The 26,961-nt window shown below is 45.0% G+C and overlaps 1 protein-coding gene and 2 long non-coding RNA genes across 3 annotated transcripts in view; 2 read left to right on the top strand and 1 right to left on the bottom strand.

Annotated features, from left to right (window-relative positions):
* The window catches only part of LOC149348342 (uncharacterized), a 358,890-nt gene that overhangs the window by 164,918 nt on the left and 167,011 nt on the right, over positions 1-26,961 (bottom strand). The window lies entirely within an intron of this gene.
* Positions 5,401-10,552, top strand: LOC149348353 (uncharacterized). The gene is made up of 3 exons (XR_016292246.1): positions 5,401-5,546; positions 6,112-6,232; positions 10,505-10,552. It is a non-coding gene; the product is annotated as an uncharacterized LOC149348353 (long non-coding RNA).
* LOC149348352 (uncharacterized) lies at positions 17,411-22,600 on the top strand. The gene is made up of 3 exons (XR_016292743.1): positions 17,411-18,381; positions 20,910-21,508; positions 22,271-22,600. It is a non-coding gene; the product is annotated as an uncharacterized LOC149348352 (long non-coding RNA).

Genomic DNA, 26,961 nt, shown 5'->3' with positions numbered 1-26,961 from the left:
CTCCGAGTTCAGACCGTCTCCATGCTGCAGGTGACGCGCGGCCTGTGGTGTCACTCGGCTGGCTCGCACGGCGGTAAATAATACCTGAAAGGCGTCTCGTCCAGTCCAAAATCGTCGAATGTGTCGTCTTCTAAAGACTCGCTGGTCTCGGAAAATCTGTTCTTCGCGCTTTCAGTCATGTCTACAGCGCGGCTCATTGTAGTTGCGATATCTTCGGGGACTTCACAGCGCGGTGAACACGGCAGTGACGTCACAGTCAATACCGCACGAAGGCACCTCCATCGTTTCGGTTTTGCGGTTTCAAGTTTTGCGTTTTTTGCTGTTTAAAAATCATTTGAGGGTTGCTTTTGAAAACCTTGTATCGTACACATTACAGGAGGTTCTTAGGAACACAAAACAGCCATTAACTTTAAAGGGCTGAAAAATCGCCGGAGTTGGATACTGAAGCAAAATCTTAAAATTGAGCAAAAACTCTGAAAATAGATTCTCGGAATGTGATTACACCGAAATCTAGTCGTCACTGCGCATATTTTTCAGCGGATGGTTTTATTTTCGATGTTTCACGAGCGCGTACCAAGCCCTCCCGGCCGGCGCGAGGCGAAGAGCGTGATGTCATGGCATCCCCATTGCATTCCCGCTGCGACGAATATGGCGCCGCCCTTCGTTTCATGAAGCCTCGCTTCGGACTGGATTCTTCGTTCTAACTGCCTTCTTCAGCGTTTTCAGGGGCCATAAATGGGCCATTGGTCTTTCGCTTCGTCTCCTGTCGCTGATAAGAAAACGTACGAGTAATAAATTTGCTTTATTTTTTATTTAGATTGACGATTCTGCCCCCTTTAGGCTTGAGGGGCGTCGGTTTGTTGACAACAATGGTTCTCCTCCTTACCACCAGATGGCAACACCAGTCTGAACATCGTCGCGCCCCTGTTTTAAAAGTGAGAATGTTAGAAATGGCGTAAGGTCCGGAAAAAATAGCTGCATTTAGCGTACGTAAGCATGCATACGGTTATGGCATGTAGACAGCTTCGATTAACGTCTTGACATCTGTGTACGCCGTGAGCAGACGACAGAGAGACGACGAGCGGCCGACGCGATGGCAGTCGTGCTTCTTCGGGAACGGTCAGCGCGCGGGTGTAATGACGTCTAGTCGCAGCGTCCACAGGCGGCCGCCAGGTGCAACGATACAGCAATAAATCGCGAAAAAAAAACGTGTTATCTGCCTTTTTCGCCAAAATGCTTGGCGGATTTATCAATTTTAGCAGTCAAGCTCTTGTTTACATATAAAAGAGCAGGTCCAAAAGTTTGGTTCAGTATCCCTTTAAAGTCGTTCGCGGTGCACGCCGCATCCGCGTGCTTTAGAAGCAGATAGAATTTGATGATGCTAAAGCCGAAGCTCTCTCATATTTTAACTGCACTCTCTAGAACCTTTAATACAAAAAACTGCCAGTTCATTATGCGCTAATTTTTTGGGGTCACTTTAACAAAAAAAAACATAACACAGCTAGGTCTTATTACAAATAGTAAGAGGTCTGCAGTGTAGTTATAAAAAGTTTTCTGCGTGTTTATATGTGCGCTTTAAGCGGACACAGCCAGTATGTACCATGCAGTGTCCTTGACGCATCACTGACATTCTCGTTAAGACATAAGAATGTGACGTTCAAAAAAGAAGAGGTAAGTGACAGGCACCAGTCGGCCACTGGTCCACTGGCAAGAGCAGGGCGAGCAAGCAAACCAAACGAAATTGTTGTTTTTGTTAGGACAGGTGCTTCCATCTAGCGGCGATGGAGAAAACTACCTGCGAGGGTACCTTGGGTGCGCAGGAGCTGTCTTGGTTACACGACACGGAGGAACGTATCCATGAATTAACGCATGCTGCCTTTTGTGAGATGTTCAGCGCGAAACGAGCCCGCAGCTGTCGCACAACGCCTCATTAGCAATAACCCAGCTTCATTGCGGCTAAATAACCATGGGAAGTGCCTGGGCCATTCACCGCAGTCGTGGCCTAGTGGTATGGGCGTCCGCTTCGGCTGCGGGAGGTGGTTGGTTCGAAACCCACCGCCGGACACCCACCGGTAAAAAATGGGTACAAGCCACCCCCGGCCCGGCGCCCGGCTTCTTCAGGGGTGTGCATTGGAGGAGGTTCCGCTAACCCCGCTGCGCCCTTTCGGGGGCAAAACAAGTTTCGAACACAAAGGGGAGAGTTGACGGGGTCAACGGAGTGTCGAGAGCTCGACGAAGTGAGTTCGCTCTAACGTGAGTTCAGTGGCACAGCAAAAGCAGCGCACGCAACCTTGAAAAAAAAAAACCTGGGTGTGGCCGCGACAGTGGCGGGGGTTGCGGTCAATGTCGCCCGCGGAGCTTCTTTTTGTTTGTCTTATTTTTTTTTTCATTTTGTTTTGTTGGAGCACTTTCTTTTATTATGTGATTCTTTGGCACTGCAACCCGCATTGTTGATCGCTGAAAATAGCTTATAGCTGCCATTCACTACTACAGAGAGAGAATTAATATGTGTTTCGGGAGGGAAAGGATACTTTCTTGGCGAATGCTGTTTACTCTGTGTGTTTACTGTGGGATTAAAAGCAGAGAAGCGAACGAAATCACTTGAATGGATTTCAACACCTTCTCAGGGAAGAGGCGCGTAGCATGCAGCATGATGCAGTGACTCTGGACCTACAGCGACGTCCGCCGGACCGTTAATGAGGACTACCTGGGTATGTTGGACGACACTTCGATTTAAAAACAAAACGAGGAGGAGGTAAACTTTCTTAACGAACAGGTCTTATGCGCGGATGGGGGTGACGTTCCCTCCCCGCAGTGGGCTCCTCTTCTAGGCCGGGCGCCAGGTGGCCGACCGACGATGTCGTTCGGCCACCTCTTCGGCTCGCTCTGTGACTCGAAGTTGAACCTCCGGGTCAGAGCTGAGCAGCGCGGCCTCCCACTGAGATTGGGTAGAGAGCTGCAGACTGTGCGATGGCTTGTCTTGAGTACATGAGTATAGGGTGTGCGGTGTGTCTGCCTTTTGGTGCCCACGGAGAGAACAGATGGGGCTGTACTGCTCCGCGCGCGAACCGTATGGAGTACATGTACGGATTGAAGAAAGTGTCTGTTTGGAGCTGCCGCCAACTGACTTGTTCTGTATTACTCAGAGATTTATGTGGTTCTGGGAAGATCTGACTTTCTTTCTTGAAGTGGGTAGTAAATTCTTTGTAGGTTGTCACTCGCTCCTTGGCCGATCTGAGCTCGGGGTAGCGCACCTCCCGGTTAACCACGAATCCTCGGGCAAATTGGTGCGCCGCCTCCGGAAACAGGGCGGAACTGGATTTTGAATGAAGCCGCGGCGAATAGACCGAGCGCTGCTTGAAATTTCGATCTCCACTGTGCTCTATACAGCATATAGTACTTCTAGTAGCGTGGCCGTGGTAGACCGAAACATTCCCCAACTTTTTGTGGGTGTAGAATTAATGTTGAGTTTTCTGTAACCGCATGCCAGAAAGTCCAAAATTCACGCAGCGTGTGTGCATGTTTTAGTGTCCATCTTTACCTGGAAAACCTATAAATTTTCCCGTCTCAACCGCTGTCTCGTTTGCAGTAAAACTGCTCACAGAGCTTCGGAATTGTAACTTTTGTCTTTTAGGAAGTTTGACAACGGTACTTCCTAGGTTGAGCTGCGCATGATGCAACCCGAGACCGGATGCGCCGAGATTCAGAAACCAGAAGCCGACGGAATTTTGCCAAAGGGACTAGTGGCGCCATCTGTTGCCTGCAGCGTTAAGCGCCACGACACCAAGGAGAGCGTTGCAAGGTGCGCGCGTCCTTCGAAGGCGCTACCGCTGCCCATCGGCGGCAGCCTGGCGCCGGTGGCTTTGAGTTCGCTTATCCCGGCGCAGACGATTATGGGTTTCCATAATGCGCAGCTAAATCATGAAAGTACCGTTGTTAGACTAAAAAAAAAAACGTTACCCAATGCCTGAGCTCTAGGCTTATTCTCATTGCAAGTTAGCCAGCGGTCGAGGCAGCAAAAAAAATTTAAGTCTTCATGAAAGATATGCAGAATAGTGCACTGCACGGATTCGGGCCGGGACATGATTTGTTTTGCCGGGCCTGGGCCGGGCCCGGGCCTGAAGTTGCGGGTCCGGGCTCGGGCTTAAAGCTGCGGACCCGAGCCGGGCTTGGGTCCGTACAGAAACGGCTGGTGTCCGACTATTCATTCACTATTGCAGAGTGAAGTACACAACTGTGATATTGGAGCAGCGACACGGATGAGCTATGCGGTTATAGTATACGCGCTGAGAAAAAAACTAAGCTTTATTCATTGACTAATATATTTCGGTACTTCCATGCCGCGGTGGCTTAGTGGTCAAGGCGCTTGATTACTGAGCCGGGGAACAGAGGTTTGCTGTTAGCCTCGGCGGCCGCATTGCTGTTCAGGCGGCAAGCATAGCAGCCATGTAGTACTTTGTAGTATCATATTGCTCGGTGAACAAACCCAGGTGGTAGAAATGATCCGGAGCCCTCTGCTTCGGTGTCTCTCGCAGCCTGACCCCCATTGGGCCCTTAAGCCCCAAAAACATGGCTTTTATTTTATAGCTTCATTTTTCTCGTGGAAAAATTCACAAACTAAAGCGCGTTTGGTTTTCTTTTTGAACAGCTGACCGGAACGTCTCGTAAATGAAATAGCCACAATAGCTCGCGAGTGTTTGTAAATCTCATCTCATAACCACATCTATCTCTCCTCGCTTCTTCAGCCTGGTTGTCATGACAAGTGTTTTGCCATGTAGTAGCAAAGTATGTTACTGCAACGTTAACAACATTGCCAATGTTCTACTATGTTGCGCTAACATTCTTCAACATTATATAATGTTGCTGCAATGTTACCAAGCAACATGCTGATAACGTTGCTCTGAAGTGGTATTTTCACATTGCAGCAATATTGTCAAATGATGAATAAATGTTGAACCACATACGATGGCATTGCCGTAACATTCATGCTATAGGCTAATTGTCTGCCCTCTCAGGCTATTTCTGAAGCCCAAATAGAAAAGCCGGTACCAGATCACTTCTCCTCACCATGACAGTATTAATTTATTTATTTATTAATTACTTCCAGTGCAAGTTTGCATGTGGTGTGTATGCAAATGGTGAGCAGTGCAAGTTTGCTTGCGCTCTGTAACACTAAGGTAGAAAGATATATTTCTATCTAAAACATTTTAAAACAGCTGGAATTATTTTGTTTTTCAATAAAACACGCAGAGAAAATTAAAACTGCCGAAGAAATTTAGTTCTGGTTTCATTGACGCCCCGCAGTCTAATGGCCATGGAGATCACTACCACATATCCAAATCCAAACTATCCAAAAGAGGCTACTCGCAGCCGCGCCGAGAGCCAATCCTGGGACGCGCGCTCATCCGAGAACCCGCGTTCAGCGTGTCAGCGGCAGTTGCGGCAAGTTTTTTTGCGGTTGCCGTGCCCGCGCTGCTGTGTTTCGTTGTGGTTTCACTGGAATTCAGCTGAAACAACAAAGGCTTGCCCAGAGGATGACCTCAATGGTGAGTGATTTCGAGACTTCAATGTTCCATTGTTGTGCTGCTTGTTGGCACAAAGCCAGTAGTGTACCCATGCCCTTCGTGATAGTTTGATAAAGTGCTACATTCGTTGTATCATGAAGAGAATGAAGTGCTAAGCGAAGTGTCCTTTCGGCAACGACGCCGAAGAACAGCTGAGGCTGTTCACGACGAACTAGAAAACTGTTTGGCAGTTGTCAGTCTTGATAATGGTCATGGTAGCAGATTATGCACAACTGGAGAAGAACAGTATCAAGATGCCTTTTCATCGCATAATGTTGTTTTATCCTCTTTATCAGCGCCAACCGAGGACGCAGTTGAAAGCCGCAGTTCTCACTTGTCGGATTTTAGCTCCGCTAACAGCATCTCTGACATAGAAAGTGCAACGTAAGAGGTGTCGCGGAATTCTGACATAGAGGAGTTGGTGATTTATGGGCAATTTCCTCGCTGGCGTCCCAGAACCCTCCTCGCAGCGCCGCCCCTCCTCCTCCTGTTTTTCTCCCTTCTCCTCTTTCTTTCTCTCACTGCTGTTGCGCTCTTCGGTCTATAGGGAAGCGCACCTGAAGTTTGCTCCCACTGCACCAGCGCCACTTCTCCCCTGCCGGTCATTTTGGCGTTTCCGTCCGGGCACGTCGCGGGCGGAGCGCATTGAGCCAGCAGCCTGTCGACTGGTAGGTGCGTGCTGCTCGCGCAGCTGCCACTCTCTCTTTCATTGTGAGCACGTGCCGTCCTGCTCGCGGGCGCACAAAAGTGTTGTTGCCGCTCGCTGTGAATTCCGCGACGTTCTAAGAGTGGAGAAACTTGTTGTGTCTAGGGCTGTCACAATAGTTCTCTGAACATCGACGGCCAAGGACTGCCTGCGGAATTCTACAGATTTCCTGGAGATGTCCTACATTCTTGGGGGAAAAAAAATTTAATATTGGAAAATTGTAACGTACAGTAACGGAAATATTGAAGGTAATAGTCCACCTTTCTATATGCAGCAAAATCTTAAATATTTTCATCGCTCGTATCGAGCAGTTGACGATAGGGAAAACGTTAATACGAAAAAAAAATGCAAGCCTATCGATGGGAGATTGCTATAGTGAAATCTTCCAGTATATGAAAAAAATGCGTTCATACACTTTTTCTTATTAAAAAATGTTTTTGTCCGGAATTGTTGGGTATGAAATGGATGAGAACGAGAAACGGCAGGCCTCGATAACTGCTATGGGCAAGGTGAAGTAAGCTTTTTCCTGTTGCTAAACACGTTTGGCATGTTGCACGCGTAATATTATTTCTGAGCAGTTTTTGCTGTAATTCACTAAGCATGCAGTGTTTAGTAAAGCTCGCGCTAACGAAACTCATTTCTGTTGCCATTTTTTATTTTGGGGACTGACAACAGCTAGCGGCATTATGCAGACGCGTGTGAGGCGAGGTCAGTGATCGCCTCAATGTTCTGACTTGTGACGCCTGGCTCAATTTTCGAAGTTCCTTTACATGTAAAAAATTTCTGAAAACAAAAATAATCACAATGTTTGCTTGCACATGAATGAGCGTTTGCATATGAGCGATGGCTCTGCAAATAAATTGTTTTGGGGATGCGCGTGCGCTGTAATCAGCATTAAAATAAATATACCAACCGCTTATCTCCGTTGTAGCGGTTGACCAAACTAGAGCATTTTTTCTCTTTGCCGTATATAGCAAGAAGCTGGTAGGCGCATTTCGTGAGAGTTTTCGTTTTTCTCCTCAGCCTCGCGTGTCGCCTTAAGGCCACTTTATTTTAAGTTAAAATAAAAATTATTTCCATTATTTTTCAGCGAAACACGTAACAAAATCCTTATTATTTGGCCAACAAACCTGCATGCACCTAACTGCTCAGCCACCCAACGAAATTAAGCATCTTGCGAAGATGGCCGCGCCAGAAAAAATGGTATTTACCTCGAATTCCATGTCTTAAATGACCTCGTCATTTACTTGCGATACACATTTCGCCGTTACGGTACCGGCTTTTTCGTCAACAATCTGCTTCACGTAGTGGGCCTGATCCACTAGCAGTTCATTTTTCAAGTTTGCGCAGCGAAAAAAAAAAAATTCACTGTCCACTATTTCTTTTAACCGACATCTCAGAGCGTACTGCCACGACAGAAAGAAATGCGAACAGCGCAGTGCCTAGGCGCTCCGCTGTTGGAATTTATTTTCGTCACGCTTATACTTGGCTCGCAACACAAATACGCTAAAGACATCCGTGATACAATAATGATATATCTAGCGGCCGTGGTACCACTCTAGCGTCTTTTTGTTACTACCGAGATGAAAACGCATTGAAGATAAATTCCGACTGCGCAGCGCGTGGGCGCCGTGCTGTCCGCATTTTTTTCTAGCGCGCCTGTACATTTTGCTAATCCTCTGAAGCTCGTCAGCGTTCAAGCACGAGGGAGAAAGCTCGCGACTGCACAAAGAGATTTGCAGGCCAGCCAACACGTGCAAAGTACGTGCAGAACTGGCTTTTTTTCAGGAGAAAGCGCGCTGCTCGCGCAGCTACTCAATGGGAGGGAGACCGGTTTGCCCGGACAAAAGTGCGGAGTCGGCCGGAGAGGGCGCTTTTCAGTGGCGTCCGCAGCGCCCCCCTGCGAAGCTGCGGTCCCCTATTCCTCCGGCGAGTCTGCCTCCGCGAATCTGCGCGTCTTCTGGACCGCGCCCTGGTCAGCGCGCCTCTCAATGTGCTGACGCATGAGCACGTAGGTGGTGGTGGAAACGTTTATTGCCAATGATGTAAATCGTAGGGGCGCCTGGTTTGCCGCAAAAGTTTGCATGATGACGAGAATTGGTCTGGGTATCGGGCATGCAGCAGTATTGGGTATTGAGCAGTCCGGGCTTGTAGTTGTCGCCAATGTGCAGCCTGCGCTATGGTGAGGGACGGAGCAGGGGGTGCGTATTCCCTTCGTTTGTCTCGGTAATACGAGAGAATATCACGGAAGGAGACCAGGTAGTGCGCGGGCCGCGGGCGAACGGACCGTCGTGTGAATCGCCCTTTAACGCCATTTTAAGTATGTGCGCAGTCGCCTTCTTTGCGCGAGGAACGTGCCGGCCACACAAATAGCTCGAAGGGCAACGCGAAAATCGCGAGCCGGCCGTCCTAGAAGCTCGCCAGGAGCAGAACAGCTGTGAAAGAAAACACGAGCAGAATCGCTTTATTAAGGCGAGATCCTTTAATGCCTCATACTGTCGTGAGCAGGGAATGCTAGCAAGTGTGTTCGAGTTCCGGCAAAGAAAAAAAAAACTTTATTGAGACTGGGAATCCAACCAGGGCGTTTGGCACTTCAAGGGTAGTCGCTGCCATTCCGTCACGAACACGGTTTGAGCAAGAATAAAGGCAGATCTAGTGAACGCACGGGTTTCGTGAGTGAAATAAAACAAATAAAAAAATGCAAATATGAAAAGAAACAAAATAATAAAGAAATTAAACTATAAAGCATGAAAAATATTAAAAAACACAGACAGCGCGGTCCAGAAGACGCGCAGATTCGCGGTGTGCGGAGGCAGACTCGCCGGAGGAATAGACCGTAGAGCGCAACAGCTGTGAAAGAAGAAAAGAGGACGAGGAGGATAGCGGAGGAGGAGGGGCGGCGCTGCGAGGAGGGTTCTGGGACGCCAGCGAGGAAATTGCCGATTTATGAAGATAGGATGACACTTGAGTCTGGTGCCGCTACTCAATGTCTAGAGCACGACTTGCGCGTGTGAGCAATTAATAGCCTGCTTCTCACCTGCATTCCCTGCTTAAAGTTCAGAAGCCATACCATCCAGAGTTACCCACGGATGCTAGAAAATTACTAAAGACGCAGAGGCATGCTGACCCAGCAGTGATGACCGATGGTCATTACGACTACTTTGGAATTTTGCGTTCTCTGGAAGAACGTGTGCATGTTCCTTAACGTCTGCACTTTGTGCGAGGGCATTACACCAGTTCTCATGCATTCTACTGGAAGATAGCATGAATCCAGCGGCATTTTAAGCAAGGAGCCAGAATTTATTCTTTCACACGAAACTGACGCTGCTGCATCATGCCAGTAGTTTAGTTTTTGCCCTCTCATTCCCAATCAGATGTATACTCTTATAACCAACATTTATGGGACTGTGCAGCGATTTGCGCCAAGGGTACGAAAAGTGAAATATTCATTGGTATTCAATCACCCTTCATCACCATGAGCCAGACTATACCCACTGCAGGGCGACAGCCTCTCCCATATTTCCCAAATTAGCCCTTTCCTGTGCTAGCTGCATCCACTTGACCCCTGCACCCATCATCAGTTTGTGATCTAGCTTATGCAGCCCCGCAAGAATCGGCCGTTAGCAACTTTGCCTTTCAAATTGTGCACAGCAGTGAGGCTGAAAAAGACTATAGGCTGGGCCTGCCCTCTTCGCTCGGTTTACTTTGTCGGCCACCTGCCATGGCACAATTGAGGGAAGACAAAGGGAGTGATGTGCAACCACCTCCAGCCGCGCCTTCTTCTACAAACGCCCTTGTGGTTTTAAGCAATTGAATGGCCGTCCCCATGGCTGGCACCAGTAGGTCCGTTTGTAAGGCAGGATTCAAGCGAGACAGCAGCACTGGACATTGCTGTGAGGTGCGGGAATGGGAATTTTTGTTTGTATATTATTTGCTTGCTTTTGAGGAATTTTAGGTGGCATGAATAGTCGATGTCTTTTTTGTAATGAATGCATTTTTTAGCCACTTTCAGAACAATTTGTTGCTCAGGCTGTTAAAATATGCTCACGGTGCCAGGGAGGGGCGGTTTTTTTTCTTCACTATTTTGGTTTGAGCCAAGTGACTGGACATAAGTTCTTTGTACAGAGCTGTCCAATGTCTGTGTTCTTTGAGGAGTGTAAAAGATTTGTTATTAGACGTGTGCCCACCAAGATGCTTATATTAGGAAATTTTTGGTTCCTTTTTGTTTTTGCAGGGATGTAGCTTCGCTTGTGACATCATGAATTTGAAGAGACCATCATCGTGAGCAGCTGGAGGCCACCAGAAGACAAGCATATTTTAGACGTGCTAAATTGGGCAGGCAAACTTTTACAGTACTTTAAATTTGTAGTTTTCCAGTGCAACGGTGCATGACCAAATAACGATACTTGAAGAAAACAGCGCAGCAACAGGGACAAGAGAGAAGATGAGACAGGTGCTGACTAGCAACTGAAGGTTTATTGAAAAGGAACGCATAAAATATACTCTCTTCGCAACCAAGAGTGCACATGAGCTGCGTGAACAACACTGATAACCTGTCAACTTCAGTCATGGTGGTCAGGATACAATAGTTCACAATCATGAACAAGGACAGACGGTTGTTCAGGACTGTGAACTGTTGAATCTTGACCACCATGACTGAAGTTGATAGCTTATCAGTGCTGTTCATGCAGCTAATGTGAGCTCTTGGTTGTAAAGTGAGTATATTTTGTGTGTTCCTTTTCAATAAACCTTCAGTTGCTAGTCAGGACCTGTCCAATCTTCTCTCTTGTGCCTGTTGCTGCACTGTTTTCTTCAAGTATGTACCAACTTGCCACTTTACTGAAGTTGGGAAGAAGGATAAAATGCAGCGCTCACTGACAACTGGTTATTTAACGGCGCAGACACTGCTTAAATGCCCTCAGACCAGGGCAGCAGGAAAAAAACAAACTTATTACACTTTTATCATAAAAACTATGAAAGAAACATCATTTGTGCATTATATGATACAATTGAAGTATTGCTCGCACATTGTGAACCAGCTTTTTTAATGTGATGCGTCTCTGTCGCTTCACATGTGGTTTGTGGTCTGCTTCTCCTATCGATCTTCACACTTAAAAATCTCTGTACAACCACTGCAGTGCTCGACAAGTTTGGAACCTGTCCTCATTCTTTAGATCTCTATCGTGCAGATTGCATTTATGGGCCTCTAGCATTTTGCCTGCATCGAAATGCAACCACCGCGGCCAGGATAGAACCCACATCTTAACAGGCCAGCAGCCGAGCACCATAACCACTTAACCACAGCGGCGGCTCATGTATCTGTGTGTGCGTTCCGTAGGGCTGGAAAACTATGAACTTAAATCAGTAATGTTAACCAGCCCAACAACTAACTCTGCTGTTCATAATACCTCTGCTCCTTGTTTCTGAATGACCAACTAGGTTGCACTGCTACTTTGTTTATTTGTTGCAATTTTGTGCACAAAATGAATGTCTTATATTTGGGAAATACAAAGTCCAGGTGGTGCATGTTTTCAAGGTGTGCTATTGTTGTGTAAGTAGTTTACTTGAAGTGTTTTGTATTTATAACATGGCAGTTGAGTGGTGTGAGCGCATTTTCATGCTATGGTAATGTACCTAGTAACTGTTTAAAACATTAGCTCTGGTTCTTGTTCCTGAGTAGCTCACATGTGTGTTTTTTAGATTTGTTGCAAGTTTCTTTATAAAGTAATTAAATAAATCATATCTGTAAAAGTGTAAGCCCACGTGTTGCATTTTTCAAGCTATGCCAATATGTTTGTGTAAATCTTGAGTGTACTATAAGTCTGCTTCCTTTTTCTAAATTATATTTCTGTCTATTTAAATAAATCAGCTTAATTGTCAGAACAACCATGTCATGGAATCTTGTTGCATCTAAACTATAGGAGCACTGGTAGAGAGCTGATGAATGTTACATTTAAGGATTTATTTAGAGTAAGCGGTCTGGAAAGTGTGGAAAAACAATGTGTTGTGCAGTGCAGTCTTGTAAGTATTTGTATGCTATAGCAAGCACCACACCAAGGAGTAATGCTCAATCGCTCATTCTTGTGACCTTAAGCTGCTGTAACCATTCTGGTATGACGACGCCATTGTACACAGTTTAGCCTTTCAAGAGATCGCCTTATTGAGCAGCAGCCATTGGTAGCTGAAATATTTCAGTAATTTAGAAAGCTGTCTGAAAGTTTCTGAAACATTATGACAGCATTGCAGCAATATTGCAGTAACATTGTCGTTGGAATGTTGCATGTGTGCAAATAAAAAGTTGTATCAACATTAAGAAAATGTTGTAGCAATGTTGCATTAATATTGTCTCCAGAAGTTGCTTTAACATTGACTGAAAGTTGATGCAACATTGGAGCAACATTGTCTCAACGTTGTCTTATGTAAGTTGCGTTAACGTGGCAAAAAGAGGACGCTAGCTGTGTTAAAGCAATGTTAGAAGCTGACGTTGTGGCCACACTGAGGCAACAAATCGTTCGCGCATTATCTTCTGCTCCGCAAGTAAGAGTAAAATTCAACCGGTCTTAATTGGCCATTGATCGTTCGTCATCCCAAAACATACCTAAACACTATTAGAAATGCATTCGGGAAGAGCATATTAGTTTAGGACGCTCATAGTCTTCAAACACACACCGTGAAATACTCAAGCCTTCTAGCTTTTCGTTTCTGCTGAAAGGCGACCAGTTCGGCTATGGGTTCAACCTGTGAGATCGCGTTCACTAAAAAATGTCATCTCACTGCTTACTAGGCAGCTTTAATGTTCACATTTCGTAGGCGGCAAAATATAACTGATTAAAATCATAGGGGAATGCAAAGTAGCCTATTACACGCGTATGCAGCCCTTTTTATTTGGCTCTCGGAACTTCCGAGTTCATCTTTGCGCACCTACACGAGATCACTGTCCAAAAGACAGTAAAGTCCCTGCCCCTGGCTTTAGGAGACAGTACAGACAGAAAGAATTTTTTTTTCGTGCATGCAGTAAGGCTTAAAGGAATTGTGAGAGAATCGGCTCGAGCTCTGGCTCTTCAAGCGGACGCTCGCCGATTAAATGAGAAGGGAAATAAATTTCTTTCGGCAGTGCTTGTTTAAGTTTCAGTGCGGTCACACATTTAACGAGAGCAGTGAATTCTGCAGAGCCATAAACGAAACATCTAATGAACGTCATCTAAAGGGATCCTGCGTCAGAATTTCACTGCTCCGTGTTTTAGTGAAAGCTAGAGCTGCCGCAACAACATCGATTTCGCTCATTTTTTTTTTTTCGTTGAACCAGTGCACCTGGTGGTGGCGCCTGAAGTGACTGCGCGTCTGCCCTGACTAGGCCCTGACTGCCCCATTGACAGCCGTGACGTCAAACGTCTCGCCGCTGCCGCAGCTCACATGTCTCGGGCCCTCGACCGACCGCGGAGTGGGCGACTCGATGGTATCGTCGTTTCGGCGCATTGAGTTTCTTGTGTTCGAGTTCTTTGCCTGATCAACGAAGCAAGATGCCTAGGCACTGCTGGGCTCAAGGCTGTATGAACGACGCGTTCGGCGGAGACACACCATGCCACTCCTTTCCAAAGGATGCCAAACAACGACGGATATGGATACGTGCGGCGCAGCCATCACGACCAACGTGGGTACCTGCCAAGCGCGATTTTCTTTGCTCGGACCATTTCGTCGATAGCGACTATGAAACAAGTCTCGCTCTGCTGCGGAGCCTCGGCATGTCTCTCAAACGGCGGCGCCTGAAGCCTGACGCTGTGCCATCCGTGTTCCCTAGAAACCGCAAGGGAGAAAGGTTCACCGCTCCTTTTGAAAAGAGGAAACGTAAAGAGGTGCGTACGTGTTTAGCTTCGTAGCAATTGAAAAGCGAAAGAACTGTGCCGTGTAAAAAGACAGACCGATCACACTTCTCTTCAGCGCTTGAACAGTGCTTCGGAGCAAATCAAGTGAAAGTTTATTGCAGCTGCTTTGCTCTGGGCTGTGCTTGAGCGCAGATATTGGCCTTGAAAGTCAGTACCTTCCCTAGAAACGATTTATTTCCTCCACACAGCGCCACTCGAGTGCTCTAGACAAGCGTTATCGAGTCTGCACAGCTACTATTAGAGAGTTTTAGCACCTATGTACCTCTGGTATGGCCAACGGCGTCACGCTTTGCCGTAGCTACCATTGCTGTGCATGCTTGTCAAGCTCAATTTGCCGCATGGTTGTATTTACTGTAGTTAGCACGCATATTTACCGTACGCCAGTGCTAAAACTTTCTTCAACTTAGTGTGAAAGTGTAGCTAGAGCTCAAAGGGGCCAAATCATAACTGCTGTCACTTGTGATGTACTATCGCGTATGGTAGGACTTGCAACAAGCATCAGGTGTTGTGAGCTCACATTGTGAAACCATGCTAGTCGGGCACTGCTGCCAAATCTGTGCATAGCTGCCCTGCAGTGCGCCCGCATACTTGATGCTGTGCAGCATCATTTGCTATTAAGCGGAAACCAGGATACGGTGGCCACCAGAGTGTTGCTAGTCATACAGTGTGTGAGTGCGCGTTTATTTTACTGTCTGTACACCTTTTCAACACGGGGAGCGCCATCTTCCAGTCAAAAGCCTCAGACCAAGCGGCAAGAGGCCAATAGTAACTTGCTGGCGGCGAGAGTAACGCACCACTCAATGTTGCCCATTCTGTCTGGACTGCATGGGTAGCTGGCATGTCGCTACAAGCCATGGCTATGAGTGCATGTATGGCGAGTGTGTGTGACTATTTTCCGCTTGACTGTCAATTTAAGTGTTGCTACTGTCGCAGATAAAAACTGAAAGAGGACCTTTCCTATTCTGCATTTGTGAGGCCACAGTGGTTAGGATGGTCGACTACTTTGTTTCAACAAGGTAGATGACTGGGCAAGTTGGTACTGATTCATTCATTTTAAAACCAGTCAAAGGACTGAACATACAGAAGAGCACAAGAAGAGGCTTTGCTCTTCTCGGTGTTCCATCTTTTCTCTGGTTTTAAAATGAATCTGATACTGTGCTCAAGGAATTCCTACCGCGGCTGCCGCTTTTGAGTGGGGGCGAAAAGCAAGGCTCCCATGTTCTGTGCGATGTCAGTGCACATTAGAGAACCCCAGGTTGTTGAAATTTCTGTAGCCCTCGGCTACAGCGTCTCACAGCCCGAGTCGCTTTAGGAAGTTAAACCCCATAAACCTAACTAAATATTTGTATCCCACCACACGATTAACCTTCCCATGGCCTGATGGTAGGAATAAAAATTGCTCAATAGCGAGGCTTTCTTCTCTAGACGGACTGCGATACAGGCCACGTTATCCATGCCGTAGCTTTATTCAACTCCAACATAGTGATTCGGTACACCCTTCTAATTACAGCTGAAAGCGACGACACAAGTTGATTACCGCTAGCTGATGCTCTCTGCTAGGCTTCAGAATGGCTTGAGTGTTATTTTCTTATTAACAGCGACTTGCATGCCGAATATTATACGCTGCACGAAGCTCATCCACTCACTGCACTCGCTTACATTTCTCCGAAAGATGACGCGCATGCAACAATCATCTAAAGTACTCAGCGTCACGGGCATGGCCACTTTAAGATCACAAATTCTCTTTCTCGCCTTCTGTAGAAGTAAAAAACGATGCGCAGTATCGTGTCAGCCCAGAATGATGGTTTGAGGTTTAACGTCTCAAAGCGACTCAAGGTGAGAAACACGCCGTATTGGAGACGTCATCGAAATGTAACCGCCGCAGCCGGGACCAAACCTGCGTCTTTAGGGTCAGCAGCTGAGCATCCGCGGCAGCTGTATCAGCCAAACAAGATGCAGAAAATGGTATGGAGTGAATATTTATTGCATCTAAACTGTATAAGCAGTCATCTTACCGCCAATAATAATAAGCCTGGTTGGCTGGGTCCCCGTCGCGCATGACGCTGAAGTGTCAACAGCTGAATGCGCTGATGCTATCGACCAATCATTCACGGTGAACAAAACGGCCCGTTATTCATATATTCACAAGCGCATGTCTTCTTCAAAGTCTTGGGGCACAAAAAATGCTCGTATAAGCATCGATCTGGACATTTTTTTCTCCCAAAACAAGGCGAGAAGTAACAAACCACACGTAAACAATCGCAGACACATGAACGTGGCGAACTTCTTGCAGTCCAATATGGCGTCACCGCTGGGCGTCGCCCTCGTCCTTGCTTTTCCTACCAGGGATTTAAAAATGGCAGCGCCCCTGGAAAGGTCTATAAGGGTTTATGGTCTCAAATATATGAAGCACCATTTTGCGCAAATTACTGCCATCCCAGTTCAATTGTTTCGCCACATATTCGAAATGATTAGGCTTTATCCAGTCCTGTTTTTGCTGTATTATGCTTCCATCATTTACGCTATATGCAAATAGGGTGGTAAAGGCATGCATGTGTTTTCTGCTGTCACAGAAACTTTCTGGCTGATCATTCTTTTTTTAATGCAGGTCGTTGGGCAGCTCTTGAATGAGGACATGCGACAAACAGCGCAAGAAGCAACAGAGCATGCTGCCTGCCTCAGTGATGTGCCTGAGCCAACAGGAGATTGTGGAGCTGAAGAGGAAGGGAAATATGAACAAGTTGAGCACGTGAAACGAATTCAAGGAGATTTGAGAGAAGGGAAAAATTATTCTAAGCCACCTGTATGCCCTCAAGACACTTCAGCAGGTACGTGCTAAGTGTCAATCAGATACCAGTGCCAGAGTGTGCATTTCTCTGCTGCCATGTATTTGTGCGTGTCATGTTGTAACCTAGGTCCTTCATTAATCTTTGGAACAGCATTTTTCGTCTTCTTGCTTGCACTGGAGCAGACGCATGCGACTCATGCAAACACCATCAACACAGTGCCTGTTAACACAGTGGCTGTTGGTGGTGTTTCATGACTTCATTGGAAAAGTGGGCTCTGAATCAACATTCCATAAATATGACGACAAGCTTTGTGTGCCACAGGAGCAGCAAGTTGCATACCACGCCCGGAATTGCAAACAGATGTGGCAGTCCAAAGATCAATAATTTGTCGGACCCTGGGTATGTGTCGATTAAATCGTGTGTCTTTCTGCATGGTATAATACTGGTTGCCTCTTACCAACTCCTTACACTGCTACTTGTTTTGTGCAAAGCTGTTTGTAACAGAAAAAAAGCATGACTGAGATATAACAAAAGGATAACAGCTTTTGTCTAAAAGCAAACAGAAAAACATATATGTGAAGAAAGGGGTCATGGCATGAGTCAGTTTTGAGGGTAAAATCTAACAGTAACTGTGGACACTGTTCTAGTTAATCAGCGCAGCGCTTATTAGCCATGTGCTGTGCTTCTGTATAATGCATGTGCTTCACATCAGCTGTAGACAGCAACATGTGGTAAACATTTTTCCTTGCTTGTTTTCTACTAATTCATGTTATACTTTTTGTGCAGTTTGCCAAACTAGTTACAGTTCAGCCATGGGTAAATATGGAAAGACTAGGTGACAGCATTTTTACATCTTGGCTGTTTTTTATTTTTTGTTTCAAATTATTTTCAGCTGTGCAACTACCGTCATTAAACGGTCGCAAGGTGTACAGGCATACTGTTTTTAAATGCCGCGGGCTTCCTCACCAGTCACATTGTGCCCTGACGTCCACTGAAACATCTGACGAGGAAGGTGGTGGGAGACAGAGGAGTGATGCTACCTACAGGCAGAAGGACCAAAGTTCAGTCTTGAGCCAACTACAGTGGCTCATGAGCTCCTGGCTCTGAACAGGCGAGTGGCTGGGAAGGCACCGCCGGAGGATCGTGAGCGATGCCTGCTGGAAGGTGTGGACGCACTGGCTAGGACGGCTCCCAAGAGAGCCGGCGGATATGGGTCTACGGTCAACAAAGTGGTGAATTACTTGAAAGAGAACGACATTCGTTTGCTGCAAGCCGACAAGGAAGGTGGTTTTTTGGTGGTGCCAAAGGGGGTTTATAATGAAAAAGCCTGTTGTGCCGATGAGAAGAACTTTAAACCGTCAAAACTCAAGCCCGTGAAGGCCAAGTCAAGAGCCGTCGCCCTCTGCAATGAATTTGAACTGCAAAGGTTAGCAAAGTCTGTAAGTGACTGCAAGGGCAAAAGTCTTCGCATGTTTTTTACACCTAAGACCCACAAAGAGGACGTACCATTCCGTTGCATTGTAAGCGAACGAGGATCTTGGCAACGCCTTGTGAGTCAGTTCCTCTTGAAGCATCTTAACGAGATTGTGGTCACTGATCCTTTTGCAACAAAAACTCTTTTGGATATCATTGAATTTCTTAAAGATAAGCAGCAAGTAGGGTATTTCTTTTCTGTTGATGCGAAAGATATTTTCTATTCCATTCTTCATAAGGAATTGTTCAAACCCGTACAAGCATGCATTGAGGAAAGTGGGGTTACGTCCTTTCAAAACGCAGCTGGTGTCTCACTAGATAATTTTATGACTTGTTAGAATTTTACCTTAATGCTACAGTGGTAGAGTTCGAGAGTGGTTTGTTTATACAGAAGAAAGGGATTTGTATTGGTTCCTGTGTCGCGCCGGTTCTGAGCAATATTTTCCTTTGAATGATTGATCAAAGTGTGAATCAGGAGTTAAAGATAAGGTATTGAAGGTTTTCAGGTACGTCGATGATTTTTTAATCCTTGTAAGTAAACAGGGCACACAGCCCTACTTAGGCACAGTTAACGAGATTTTTAGAATATTTAGTAAGAACGGAGAAGGATTGGAATTTACACACTAGCAACCGAAAAGTGATAAATTACAGTTTTTAGACCTGGAACTTTCCATAACCAGTGAGAGGATGTGCTGGATGTACGACCGTCGTGCCCAGAAGGGATTCTTGTCTTATAAATCGGCGCACTCTAAGACTGCGAAGCGAGCCATTGCGATGTCAGGTTTGAAGGCCGCCATTGCGAAGTCCTGTTGCCATACCATGGAAACGACCTTCCAGTTTCAGATGGTAAGGCCTCGGGATGCAGGCTTCCCACAGTCTGTCCGGACAAGTGTGGTGGAGTCCCTTCTTCATAGCATAAAAGGCGTGGAACGAAAGCAGCCTAAGCTTGTTGAGGAAAGAATTAAGCCAGAAGTGGTTCCCTACTCTCACCGCGTTGCCCATAATCTAAAAAAAGTTGCATCTAAATTTAAGGTTCCAGTAGTATTCTCCGCTCCCTGTAAGCTAGCCTCGTTGTGTCCTCGTGTCAACTCGGAAAAAAGAGGAGAAAAATCCTGTGGAACCATACATACCCGTAGGTACGTGGAATGCAGTGAAAGGGTTGTACGATATCAGATCCCACTCACATGTGGAAAAGTGTATGTTGGACAAACGCGGCATTGCCTAAATGAAAGGTTGAGGGAGCATGAACGTTCGATGGGGACAGGAACAGGTTCGAATCTGCCTCTTCATTGCAAGGGCTGTGAACAAAACTGCTGCCGGCCCATTCTGGAAAAAACCGTTGTTTTAGGTAGAGGCCATGATCGAGTGTCCCGTGAATTAAAAGAAGCTTTTTTGATCAGAAAAAAGCGCGCAAATGCTGTTAGCGATGCATCTATTTTCTTGTACAAAACTGAAGAATACTTTTGAGAAAGGTTTTCCTGAGTACGAGCATGTGTACAGGTGTTTTTTCCCCTCAATGTAATCTGAAGTGTTCAGCGCACAGGCCTTTTTATCAGGGTTTTCTTGTGTCACGTGTTTTTTTTACTGCATTTGTTATGTTTTTTATCCAGTATCATATTGTTATCATCCTATTGGATTCCATTCAGTCATGTTTCTTTGGCCCTATACACCACGTATCATGCTTTTAATGTTCTTTCGCCGCTTTTTATTGTTTTTTGCTACGTCGTGTTTTTATTCTCTGTGTCTTTTATCGCTTTTATGACCCTTTACATCATTCTGACGTTTGCTGCATCTGATAGGTGGTGTGGCGGTGTGCCTATATATTACGTGTTTCTTTCCAATAAAGGATCAGTTGTCAGTAGCGCGTTGTCCTGTCCACCCATCTTGTGAGTGTCTTGTGTTTTGCGCTAACTTTTGTACGAAGAATAATGCACCGACTAGCCCAGCAACAAGTGTTACTTGAGTCTTTACAGTCTTTCAAGTTACAGCAGCCTAAGGTATAGCCAAATAGAGATAACGCCGTACAGCACTGATATAACTTACTGTTTCTAAGATGTCTGTATTGAAGAACCTCTCCCCTTCACGAAGAAAGAAAGTTCATGTTTGAATCCGCTACAGGCGAGCTTTTCTTGAAGTGCCCGTGCTGAAAATGCACTGATGTCGACAAAGCCGTAAGTGGCGCTTTACTTCACGTCGAACGCATTTGTCGCAACAGCCATGCTTATAGTCGGGCAAATCAGTTGATGAACGAAAGAAAAGCAGCTAGAAACTTACTGCTGCCAGCAGCAGCACTTTTTTCGGGCTGCAAAATTGCTCTGTTCCTTAGAGCATTGAAAAGCATCACAATATTATGTGGCAGCTACCTCCCATACTTTCCTGTTTATAAACGCTATCTCATGCCAGAAATCACGAAGGTACGTGGAATCATACTCAGCTTTTTTATGCTATTTGAAGTCTGAGTTGTATTGGGCAATATGTTATTTTTCAGATGCAGGTGTGGACGAAGCATCGAAGTGACTTGCAGCCGCAGGTTCTGCATAAAACTGAAAGCCATCATTCTGAACAAGGTCCTCCTAAAAGAGATCCTGAAGCTGTCTGCCTCTGTGCAGACCTTTGCTGCCAAGTGCTTTCACAGCACTATTATTTGGTTCGCCCCAATACATATTTTCCACTACTCAAGCATGGCTGCTGGGTAATGAAGTGTACACTATGTAATTTTCTGTCACTTTTTGGGCATTTACTTGCTAAATGATTTTCTTTTTTTTTAACTGCTCTGCACTACAATGAGAATGGCTCACTAAGCCAAGCAGCTACCAAGGATGGGCCCAAAAGATGGATCGTTGGTCAGATACCCAAAAGCGAAAAAAGCAGCCATTGTTGCAGCATTGAAGACAAAATGCACATATGGTACTTGTGATCTTGCATAAATATGCAGCGTCGCTTAGTTATAGTAGTTATTTCTCCATCCTTGGCAGGCTACATTGATGGACCCCTGGAAAACGCTGCCAACCTGTGTGAAAACAGCAGCTCTTACAAGCGAGCCATGCAACAAGCCAGTGTGGAAGTGTCACCACATCTGAGCGCCATGTTCGAGTATGTTGATAAAGTCTCCTGTGTGGCTGCACACACAAGCCTTTTCAATGTTTACACAAACTATGTCGATCTGCTGGGGTGATTCATCATGCGCTTGCTAAATGTATCATGTACAGTACATACATATTTTTAATTTGAGGTTGATTTATGAAATAATGTTCAAAGACTCTGATTAAGGACTGGTTTCATTGGCAATGCAATATGACCACGTCCCAAAGTAAAGAAACTCTTGCAGACCTCCTATTACTAAGTAATGAAAGAACATGAGACAACAAATGTCTGGCAATAATAAAAAGAAATATGCATGAATAAATACACTACAAAAGGGAGACAATTAACGGTAAACAACAAGTTAAAATGGTTACATAAAGCCTAAAACACAATGTAAACAAATTTGCTATGTCAAGGAATGAACAACTAAAGTGGTCTCAATTTACATCAGGTAATGAGTAGCTCAAGTGCACCAAATGGAAAGAACATAAGTGCTGCAAACAAATGTTGTTTGACTGTAGTTTTAAATGATAGTGGGTAGTGCTGAAACAACAAATTTCAAGTTTATGTGCTTGAGAGTAATACCGTCTGCTTGCTGTAGTTAGTTGCCACTTCAGGTAAAAATATATAATTCTCTGAAATGTACATTTTTAATAAGCTATGCACGCTACAGTGGGGTCTGCCTCATTTGTTTACACAAGAGACTACATTCCTAAGAGAGGAAGTTAATTTGTTTGCCTTTTTATCGGTGTTTTTTTTTTGTCAAAATAGCCTCTGCGATTCTCTGTTGCTGGTGGAAAGCATGTCTAAAGGAGTGCACAACGCAGCTTACAAGCATGACCCTGTTGACCCTGTTCCCTCTTCCAAGCCTGCAGTGTATCCACCATGTGAACTGCCTGTGGAGAGTATACCTTTACTGCCTGGAAAATAAAGCTACAATTTGTGTAATCATCTATTCCTGGTGGCATGGCCTATAATAAATAGCAGTGTTTGCAGCATTCCTGGTTCCCTTGGTTGTATCATTGGTACTTACTCATGCAGTTCCCACTGACCAATGCTGAATGGGCAATAGCATTCCTATTCCAGGTACTCGAGGTGCAGTACGCCGTGACTGAGACAGTACAGCTGTAACAATGGATGTTTCTTGATGCGTGCAGAGTTCTCAGCGGTGGTTTGTACATTTGGCTGCTCTTTACGCAATTTTTCTTTTTTATTTGCTCTTCCTTTATGTTCAAAAACTTTATTTCCAACGACTCGTTGGGGGTCATCAGGCAAAAAAGCTGCCATTGGCAGCTTGAGGGTGCCTGATGCCTGTACAAGGCAGCAGCATATAGCCAACACAAAATTCTGAACACATGTTCAGTTACACTTTCACACAAATTGACTCATCGGAACACATTCGAAACACATCAAAACACAGCACAAGAAAGTATACAGTACGAAAAACATAAAGGCAATGAAAATACATTGAATACGATTAGCTGCACAAAAACTGGGATGAGAAAAAATTTCACGCGTCTGTTTTGTATTACATGCGCTTACGTCAAAATTTGCATACAGTAATTTGTTAAGCAAGCACGGCAAGTTGTGCGTGAGCGACTGTAGCATATAATTTGTATGTGTGCGTGGTATCAGCCATTTCTCAGATCCACGGGTGCGACAATCACTTTTCTGTTTCTGCAAATGCGAAAGGAATTTTATGAGGCTCTTAAACTTTTCATCGGAAAATAAGTATGAGTACAGTAGACGGAACTCGTAAATTTTTTCGACGCTTATTATGTTATACCGTGTGAACAATGGTGCAGATGAATGTAAATAGGACACATTTGCAATGCAACGAAGTGCTTTCTTTTGAAGAAGGAGCAGTGTTTGAATATTTGTTTGTGTGGTTGTGGCCCAAACCAGTGTGCAGTAATTTATGTGAGAGGAAAACAGTACATGATAAATTTGAAGTTTTGCTCTATCTGGAAGAAAATGACGGCACCGTGCTAGTGTGCCGACTGACGTAGATAGTGTCCTTGATAATGATTGAATGTGATGATTCCACGACATGTCAGCAGCAAAGGTCACGCCAAGAATTTTAGGTTTCTTAACAATTTCTATGGGTGCATCCCCAAGAACCAACCTTTCTTCTATCTGTGCTTGCTTCCCTCTGGCCATGAATAATATGGCCTTAGATTTATTGCCATTTATTTTTAAACAGTTCTTGACCAATCCCAAATTATTGCAAGCTCTTTTTTGGCTTCTATTATTAGTTCGTCTACATTTTTACCGGTGAAAAAGATGCTCGTGTCATCTGCGTAGAGCACGTATATTGCATTGCTTTCCTTTTTCACGATATCGTTCACATAGATGTTAAAAAGAAACGGCCCTAAAATACTTCCTTGTGGCACGCCGGAAGTTAGTAATCTGTGTGATGAGTCACTTTGAGCGATAGAGACGCGCTGCTGACGATTCAAAAGAAAAGATTTAAGTAAAGCGAAACCAACTCCTGGGACACCATAACTGAACAGTTTGTCTAGTAATATTTCATGGTTTAGGCGATCAAATGCTTTGCTGTAGTCAATGAAAATTCCGAGGGTAAGTCTGCCTTCATCAATATTAGAGATTATTAATTCCTTCTGAGTTAGTTCCGTTGACCTGCCTTTCCGAAAGCCATGTTGAGCATCTGAAAGCATGTTATGTTTAACGAAAAAGCTGTTCATGCGCAAAAGAATAATCTTCTCTAAACCCTTAGAAAATACAGGAAGCACTGAGACGGGTCTATAGTTGTTAACATCGTTTTTATCGCCCCCCTTAAAAAGAACTGAAACTTTAGCGATTTTATTTATTTATTTATTTATTATTTATTTATTCGATACTGTCAATCCCATCAGGGATCGTAACAGGGAGGGCATTCAAAGTACAGAGGCACACAAAAAAATAGCAATGGTAATTAATCAAAGTACATAAAAAATATAACACGAGATTATACATTAGAAGATACGAATAACAAATAAACCAGAGTGAGGAGCATGTGACATGATTTTGGCGGACAATAATACCACAAGTGAAAACACAAACGGAAGGAATAACTTGGTAATGACATATATGAACTCAATAAATACTAAGATATAAGTAGTTGATTTTCCACACGTGTGCTAAAGGAATTTAATGATGGACTACTAACAATGGATGTGTTCAAGGTGTTCCATTCGCGTATAGCACGAGGGAAGTATGAATATTTGAAAGTGTCAGTACGGAATGAAAACTCGTTTAGAGTGTGTATGTGTTTATTACGTGTTTGTCGCGTTTGTGATTGTGATATGTATTTTGAAGTGGCGACTTTTAATTGATTGTGTACGAGTTGGTACATGGTTTTAAGGCGCGCTAGTTTTGCTCTGTTTTGAAGGGTTAGTAGTCCTGCGTGTTTGATTAGTTCTGTTGGTGAGTCTGTCAACCTGTGTCTATTAAATATACATCTGACCGCCTTCCTCTGCACTGCTTCTATTTGTTTAGTGAGTTTTCATCCTATCCAGGAAACATCCAGATGTAAGAGCCAGATTGAATATGTATACTAGATGCGGCGTTACTCGTTATTTACTCGTTACTCGTTATGTTACTCGTTATTTGCGAGTAAAATAATGTGCACATATGTATGCAAAAGGTCAGAACCAATTGTGTGGAACCTATCAATTTGCAAATTTTAATGCTCAAATAAACAATATTGTGCCTGCAGTGAATTAGAAATTTATTTAATAATCCGGCGAGCAACGCAGTTCTGTTCAGTGCAGCCCCGTCGCGGTGGCTCAGTGGTTACAGCGCTCGGCTGCTGGCCCAAAGGACATGGGTTTGATCCTGGCCGCGGCGGCCGGATTTCGATGCAGGCAAAATTCTAGAAGCCCGTGTACTGTGCGATGTCTGTGCACGTTAAGTAACCCCAGGTGGTCGAAATTTCCGAAGCCCTTCACTATGGCATCCCTCATAGCCTGAATCGCTTTGGGACGTTAAAACTTAATAAGCCAATAAGCCAAGCCTTTTCAGTGCAGTAGGGCATCAAATAGTAGAGGGCAGGCCAGGTTTGAAATTGAATTAGCTTTGAGTATGTGCGAGCGCAGGAATGAGTGCATATCTGGTGGAGTTTGGGCTAGGGAGTCTTCTTTAGCGTGGATCACACAGTCGCCATTCACTCTAACCGATCTTGTTCAGCACTGAAAAATTGCTTACACCTGCTGTTCACTACAGAGAGAGAATGTGGTTCTGGAGGGAACGGAAATATGCTTGGCGCATGCTGTTTGCAGTGTGAAGTGGCATCATCACAACTACGCCGGGCATTGGCCAAGCTGGGAGATAGGAGAGGGGGATTAAAAGAGTTCAGGGTAAACACATGGATGCCTTTGAGAGGAAGATGCGGGAGAGTGCGTTGCGTGCAGTCATGCATGCAGCATATTTTAAGACGTGACTTCAGCCATGCGCCTATGGACCTAGCCATGGATCTAGCCGTGGACGATGGACCTTGGACTGGGTAGGTTGGGCATTCTTTTGGACTCTTCGATTTAAAAAGAAGCAAACGATGTGGAACTGAATTTTGGGTGCAGCCGCGGATGAATTATCTTGTACGAAGTCTGAATTGTTTCAAATTTCCCCGTTGTAACGGCATACTAGTACCTCTAGCACTGTGGCCAAGGCCATTGTCAAGAAAAGCACGGAAAGATCTTCTGTATATGTGTGCTTTCTCGAATAAATTTAGTTGTTAGTCAGCACTTGTCTCGTTTTCTTTCTAGTCTGCTGTGTTTCGCGCTGCTTCTGCATAAAAGTAGCGAAAAACTTTCCTGAATTTTTTGTTGGTGATCAATAACGTTACATTTTGTGTCGCAGCATGCCAGAATTCAGCGCATACAGTGCATGTGCTGTATGTGGAAAACTTGATCTCAGCGTTAAATGCAACATTAATACTGCACACAAACGCACATGCCAATTACTTATCATCGTATTCGTTAGACGAGGTATTCACTGAAAAGTGAGCATGGTATTAGGCAGTTCCTCCTCACAAGTACCACAACGCAAGAAGCACACGCGAGGCCTCTGTACTCTCGCCGCTTGGTCTCATTCTCTAACAGAATTCAAGATTCTGGGTCCTTGGACAAAACCATCACAAGGAAAGTGATGAGAGCGGTCCTGAGGTTCTTAAAGGACTCGGGGTTGTGTTCCCGTCTATTGACTTTAAGTGTGTGCCCTCTGTCCCCTTGTCATATTGGTCGATGGACACTTGAAAAACTCATTTCATTGCCGGCCTTTTTCCTTTTTTTTCCCCTTTTGTTCCCCTCCCCACATGTATACGGTAGCCTACTGGCATCGCTTGGTTATCCTGCATGCCTTTCCGTCCTTGTTTCTCTCTTGTGTATGTGCCTGCAGATGAATATATATATAGTCTTCTATACCTGAGGGACAGGTTTTTGTCAATTGATTTGACCTCCGCACTG

The sequence above is a fragment of the Amblyomma mixtum genome, chromosome 4 (assembly GCF_055824585.1).
Source record: "Amblyomma mixtum isolate Tamu chromosome 4, ASM5582458v1, whole genome shotgun sequence".
Taxonomy (NCBI): domain Eukaryota; kingdom Metazoa; phylum Arthropoda; class Arachnida; order Ixodida; family Ixodidae; genus Amblyomma; species Amblyomma mixtum.
This window is presented reverse-complemented; position numbering and strand designations above follow the sequence as displayed.